This window comes from Lissotriton helveticus, chromosome 2_2 (assembly GCF_964261635.1).
Source record: "Lissotriton helveticus chromosome 2_2, aLisHel1.1, whole genome shotgun sequence".
Classification (NCBI taxonomy): domain Eukaryota; kingdom Metazoa; phylum Chordata; class Amphibia; order Caudata; family Salamandridae; genus Lissotriton; species Lissotriton helveticus.
In genome coordinates this window covers 467,180,637-467,188,194 of record NC_136060.1, presented here as the reverse complement: position 1 = coordinate 467,188,194, position 7,558 = coordinate 467,180,637, and positions in this window count along the sequence as shown.

Below are 7,558 nucleotides of genomic sequence, written 5' to 3'. Positions count from 1 at the left end.
TGTTCTTGGCACACTCAATTTTGCTATTGCCTGAATTCTTTCTGGGGTCAGTTTCCTTCCCTCCTTCGATAAGAGGTGACCTAAGTAGGTCACTTCTTGTCGGCAATATTGGAGCTTGGAAAGTGACACCTTGTGATGCAGATCACACAGATGACGCAATAATGTCAATGTGGCCTTTCTACAAATTTTCTCAGTGTCTGCAGCAACGAGCAAATCGTCCACATACTGTACAAGAGTAGCACCTTTTGGTAAAACAATCGTGTCAAGTTGTGTTTTCAGAGCTTGACTGTATATTGAGGGGCTTTCACAGTAGCCTTGAGGAGCGCGTTTAAAGCGGAAGCTTCGACCTCCTAAACTAAAGGAAAAAATATACCTCCTTTCCTCAGCAATCGGGATACTGAAGAAAGCATTCTTCAGGTCAATCACCGAAAACCAGGAGGCAGATGCTGGAATCGTAGTCAATAATGTGGTAATGTCGGGGACAACTGGGAATTGTGGCACAACAATTTTATTCACCTCTCTAAGGTCAATCACGAATCTGTACACAGGTGGCTGAGAAGGGTCAGTTCGTTTTAAAACAGGCAGGACAGGACTATTGCAAACATTGCCTCGTGTTTCCTCAATCACATCCCTTTCGATCAATTCGTAAACGATCGCTAGCAAAGCTTTTTCACCCTCATTAGATATTCTGTATTGGGGAATTCGTGGCATTTTGACATTTGACTTCAATGTTACAACATATGGTGGAATTTCTAAAAGACCTACATCATTCGGACCAGTAGCCCAAAGAATATCTGGGAGAATCGACAATTCTGCTGGAAGTGCATCTCTCGACAAATAAATGGGAGAAACCACTTTCTTACCTAAAGTAAGTTGTACTCCTGAAGGAGAACAGTACAGAGTCGCATATAATCTTTTTAGCATATCTAATCCTAGCAAATTTTCACCACAACCTGTCGTCAGAATAAGGGGTGCTTCGAATTCACAAGGACCAACAGAAAGAGATAAAGGGTCAGAAATCGGATTTCTAACTGGGGCGCCAGAAAAACCTACAGAAACGTTCATTTCGCCAGACAAAGGTGCGCCAGGGAGTTTGGAGTGCATAATAGAACTCTTTGTAGCACCAGTATCCAACAGAAAAGGTTCTGACACACCTGATGTAATCACCTCAACGTAAGGTCCACTCTGATCTACTGGAACTGAAACAACTCCCTCTCTTTGTCTATGGCTGTCCTAGCAATCATTATTCTCCCACTGCTCATTTTCTGTGTAATACTCATCAACATAGTATTGAGCGGTCCTGTCAGATACGTTATTCTGCTGATCAAACCTGTTCATAGAGTTTTGTGGCGGAAGGGGGCGCGCGTCCTGAGGGGCGTTTCCACGTCCTCTACCTCTAGGTGCTTGCTGACTGCCACGACCTCTAACGCCAGGAACTCCATTCGTACGTTGTGGCAGGGCAGGACAATTATATTTGTAGTGACCCTCTTGTTTGCAATATAAACACTGGTTGGGGCCTACACAGGGTTGAGCATACTCGAATCTTTGCGAGTTTCTCTGATACTGTTGAGGCTGCTGAAAAGTATTTTGGTAGTGATTCTGACCATTATTATTTTGATTACCACCACCACGTGGCGGATAGGCTTGCTGTAGCAAAACCTTCGTTTTGAGTTCTCTAGTTTTCTTTTCTACTTTATCTTTCTCATCTTTGTCTCTATTCTCGTAGTACTGTGCAGTAGCTAATATCTGCGCTGAAGATGAGACTGCCCAAGAACTTTCTGAATCTTTTAATTTCCTACACAATTCTGGAAGCAGATTGTGCACGAATTTATCGACAAACAATCTCTGACCACCTTCCGTGGTCATATCTTGACCGCTATGGTCAATGAATGTTTCTTCAAATCTGGTGAAGAAATCTGAAACAGTTTCTTCTTTCTTTTGCTTGCATGCAGACAACTTATCCCAATTTACGCGTATTGCAGGCATTATCGTTTTCATGTAATCTACTATTCTACCAGGGAGTTCTGCTATCAGAGGCTCAGGCTTGGCACCACCAACTTGTCGGGCATCTGCAGCAGTAATATTAGCCCACGTGTCACCTAATTCCTGGTCATGATCTACATCAGTGGTTCCCAAACTTTTAACTCCTGAGGACCCCCATTGAGTCACCACTAGAAGCCAGGGACCCCCAAGCAATTTCAAAATTAAAACAGTAATTCGAAAAAAATACACATGTGTGCACACAAAACAAATACTCAAAGTACTAAGAATTTTGGGGCCAGATGTACGACCATTTCATTTAGCGCCTCGCAATTGGCGACACATTGCGAGTGGCTAAATGAAATGTACAACAGTGTGTTAAACACTGTTTGGGATTCCCAATGGAGTCGCAAACTGCGAGGTTCATTAATATTAATGAGCCTCTCGCAATTTGCGAGCCCATTAGGAATGCCAGCCCTCCCAGGGATGGTGGCCTGCTTGGCTCTGCAGGCCACCATGTCTCGGACTGCTTTTAAATAAAGCAGTTTTTAAAAAAATGCAGCCTGTTTACCATGCATTTAAAATAAAAAAGAAAATTAAACGTTTTCGTTTCATTTTCTAAGGGCAGGCAGAGGTCCCTGGGACCACTGCCTGCCCTTGAAAAATAATCTTGCATGCATTTGCAAAGGGGGAGGGGTCCCCTGGGGACCCCTTCCCATTTGCAAATGCATTACCATCTACTTGAAGTAGGTGGTAATTGCGACTGTTTTGCGACCGCAAATCATTTGTACATGGTTTTGAGACTCCCTATTTGGAAGGGAATGCCCCTTCCAAATAGCAAGTTGCAAAACCTATTTAGCGAGTCGCAAACAAATTGCGACTCGCGAAATAGGCTATGTAGATGGCTCAATAGGTTTTTGCATGCATAAACGGGTTTGCGAACCCGTTCGCGCATATAAACACAGCTCGTACATCTGGCACTTAGTATTTTATATTGAAGTAATATCCCCTCTGTCACATGTATTTCATTTATTTTATAGCATCTCTCATACCATTGTAGGATGTCAGAGCACTTTACATCACGCACATATAGAGACATCGAATCATACATGTAAATCATTGTGTATATAAAATGTTTAAAGAGTGCTTGGTCTGGAAAAGCGCAAACTCAGGATTCAGAACATAACACAGTGGCTAGCACTGACTTTAACATTTAAAATGCATTTCCACCCAAATAAATCTTTTTAGCAGCATCAGGAGAATGAATAACTGGGGAAAAATATAAGTTAATAACTGGTACCATGCAGATTGCAAGCAGCTCTTTGATGACAGTTTATAGGTCCCTCTGCTAGATTACGATTGTCTCTTATGAAGTGCACAGTAACAAAAGAATTTCTGTGACAAAAGCAGTAACCACGAACCTATGCACATAAAATACTGCTTTCTAAGATGCATGATACACGTTCTTTGCAGTAGGCACATTAACCCTCTGAGGTACATTAGTTCAATCAAAGCGGCCACTGAACAAAACTCTCCTCAGCTCCAGCAGGTACATTAATCACTGGCATTCTCTTGACACTTTTATTGTTGCTGGAAGGATGCTAATTATACAAGGAACGTTTCTGTGCTTTTAAAACTGTTGGAATGTTTCTGTGCTTTTAAAACTGTTGCCTGCGGACCCCCTGGGAATGTGTCACGGACCCCTGGGGGTCCGCGGACCACAGTTTGGGAAAAACTGATCTACATGACGAATTTTACCCCATAAAGGCTGTGGAACAACATTCCCAAATAACATGTCGATATCGGCTAAATTCATTAAACATGACCCAGCAGTTTGTGACAATTCTTTATAGTACCCTGCAGGATTTTTACGCGGATCTGGTAATGTTTGTTTGAGTGCTAAAACTTCAGCTCGCTTCCATGGGACATGTACCCATACACGCTGAAAGTGTGGCAGGACAGGTGGGACAGCAGTCGCGTCACCCTCTCTCCACTGTGGGGGAACTTCTCTCATAGGGTATTGTCGTGCCTTTTTCCTACTAGATGCACTAGATTCCGATGGTGACCCAGAACTGTTTCCCTTACTTCGATATGATAATAACATTTCAACTGCCTTTTCCACATCTGGACCTACAATCATACCCTCTCCAAACTTAAATCGTACACGACACATTTCTTGTGGGATGCATTCTTGATCATTGTCTTCCAAATCCTCGCCAAGAAAGACACACATCTGTTCGAATACATATCTCTGTGTCGCTGCTTCCCATTGATGGAAGACTTCTATAACAGACTGTACATCATATTTTGCAGTGTCCATGACCCATTTCCGAGCTAAACTATTCAGGGAATCTCTCTCTTGATAATCAGGCAGTTGACTTCGCAACTGTCTTCTTCCTATGTTAGGGGTCGTAGCAGGCGACCCGAAAAGAGGTAAAAGAAGATTAGTAACAGTGCTGACCATTTTCTGCCGACTGGAAGGTGAAACTGAAGGACAAACAGATGGAAAAACGGGGTGAGATAAGGCGGGGGTAGAGCTGGCAGAAGAGGTATCAGGGAAAATAGATGTGGTACTAGGCAGAATCGTAGAGGGAGCATTAGGAGATGTAAAAAGTACAGTAGGCAAAATCGTAGAAAACACAGGTGAAACAGAAGTGGTCGGTGGGCCTGGAGGAGGCTGCACCGAAGAAGTAGGAGCCAGCTGAAGAACAGCTGGTGGGTGCTGTGGAAGAGCAGGAGGCGCAGCTTGTGCAACTAAAGGTTGCGGGGGTGCTGTGGCATTCTGCGCATAGGGGGGTGGTGAAGTTAATAATTGCGACATTAATGGGTCTTTTTCACGCTCTTTTGCTGCCTCTTGCTGAAGAGACGGCAAAACTGGATAACACTTATCTATTGCCATTTTACGTTGCCTGTGCAACTGCTCATTTATCTGCTCCTCCTCATTATCTTTAAACTGCACGGCAGCTTGCATTACCGAAAGTCCCCCTTCTCTCTTATTTTTCTTAGCTAATTTAATTTCTTTTTGTTTGGCTTCTTTGCGCCATAAGCGGAAAGAGTCAAACATCGCCGGCCGGCTTTCTTTTTAAAGAGTTTCACTTCAAGGTTGTCTAAGATTTCAGAATCAAAGCTACCATATTGGGGCCATTTTAAAACACCATCTCTCCTAGTGTATTTAATCCATACTTCGTTGTAAACGATGGGGCCTACCCCATGTTTAACATATAGCTCGTAAGTCGGAGTTCCAACTGGAGGAACCGGACATGAGTCCTCCAATCGGGAGTCCCTATTATTACCAAGACAAAACAAATTCCCAAGTCTAAGACTAGGCATCCTCGCTCTCTAGTCTAGTTCCAAAACTTCAAAGGATTATCGATTACGATATTTCTCGTGAATACACGAGTCCTTCGGTTATGGTGCTTGCAAGTACCAATACAAAACCTTTTGTATCCCAAAGATACCACAAAGTAAGTCCAACTAAGGACTGGGAGACGCTCCACTTATACTTAACTGAAAATATCAATGGCGTCACCAGAAGACTCGTCTCAGTGTTTCGCTCTACCGAAAACTTCAAGGGTCCAACATCAGGGCGATAGCCAGGGCAGCAGTCCTCGTAGCCGTCGGGAAGCGGGGAACCTCGCAGCAAAGACCTTCGGACCACGTCGACATGCAGGGGTCGATGAGGTGGTGGGCCCTCCTCCGGAATTTCCACATGAAGCTCCTCACGATCTTCAGGCTGACTGGTACCACTGGAATCGCCCCACGTTGGGCGCCAACTGAGGTACTGGGTTTTTAAGAACCGGCACAGAACCGGTAACCCAGCGGTGTCAGGGAATCAACACCCAGAGACCTCGGGTTCTTCCTGAGTCAGACCTACAGAAACTCAGAGTCTTCTAGGTAAAGTCAAAGATTAGTTTATTGGCTGCAACCAAGGTAACAGGTGTCCTAGAAGTACAATACGGGTATGTTCTCAGGAGACTGCACACTTTCACGAAGTCAGGCTTCTCTCTTTATACATGATATTCGGCCTTGGGCAAACATTCTTCGAATTCGTGGTATTTCATTTATAGTTACTGGTTACAAAAGAAAAGCAGAGTCATGATGACATGTACATATTTCACGTCGTGCTGCCCATAACAAATCATCCGGCAAGGCCCAACATTTCATCAGATATCGCTGGACCCCCAATAAAAACGGTCACCTCCCCATCATAAAGCAAGTGAAGAAAAGGAGTGGAGAAAAGATGTGAGCGAGATATGGCAGGTGTGCGCGCTGAAATGGTTTTATGGCTGGTTGAGCCTAGATGCTATCTTGCTCGGCCACTGGGAGGGAACTGACCTAACGAGTTCGGCCTGGGGCAATGGTTCTAACTTGTACTGAGGTCAGGGAGAAGTCGATTAAGGAGTATGTGTCCTTGTGGAATCAAATTCAACTGGATTAAGGCCTATGTAAAGGGCAACATATAAATGGGAGTGGGGTTCAGAATGTAAATGACGATTTTGAGGTGAAATCGTCACTCGAATACGCCGAAAATACATGTACATGATGTACTCGTCATTCTCGGTCTTTTGATACCAAATTCGTCCTATTTCGACGAAGTTTTTATTCTCGAGTCCAGTACTATTATATGAATCCAGATTTTCAGAACCACACGTTACATGTTAGGATGACTAGTACTTTGTGTTGTACCCTATCATGGGGAGTTTGGTTTTCTAGGACCACATCTTTTAACCACATGGTGTACCCTTCTTTGGGGAGGTTGTGCGGCCAGTCAATGCCCAATTCTGTTTTCTAGTGGGATGATGTACTTTATGGTGTACCCTATGTGGGGGATGTTGTAGTCTTGGTTTTCCAGGGTGAGTATCGGTGTTGTATCCTTCCTTGGAGAGGTGATGTTGTTTGTGTGTAGTCAATGCCCCATACCTGTTCCCTGAGAGTATACTCTGAAGTGTACCCTACTGAGGGGAGGTTCCGTAGTTTTCCATGGTTTTTATCCTGTGGTGTACCCTACTTTGGGTAGGTAGTATTTTTTGTGGGTAGGCAATACCTCATATCTATTCCCAGGGTGTGTGCTCTGCGGTGTACCCTACTTAGGGGAGGATGTGTTATTTTACAGGGTCATTACCCTGTGCTGTGCTCTACTTCTGGTGGTTCAGTTTTCCAGGGTGTGTGCTCTGCGGTGTACCCTACTTAGGGGAGAATGTGTTATTTTACAGGGTCATTACCCTGTGCTGTGCTCTAATTTTGGTGGTTCAGTTTTACCCTGTGCTGTGCTCTACTTTTGGTGGTTCCGTTTTCCAGGGTGTGTGTACTACGGTGTACCCTACTTAGGGGAGGATGTGTTATTTTTGCAAGGTTAGTACCATCTGTTTGGAACTTGTGGCCAAAGGTTTCATGTTTCTAGGACTTTGAGTGAGAAACATTATCATTTTTCTGTGTCAGCTTATCTTGATGGTGAGGTTCAGTAGTTTTCCATGGTCTTGTACCCTATGTGGAGGATGTTATAATTTTAGTTTCCCAGGGTGACTATCCTGCGGTGTACCCTATTTAGGGGAGGTTGTGTAATTGTGGGTAGTCAATG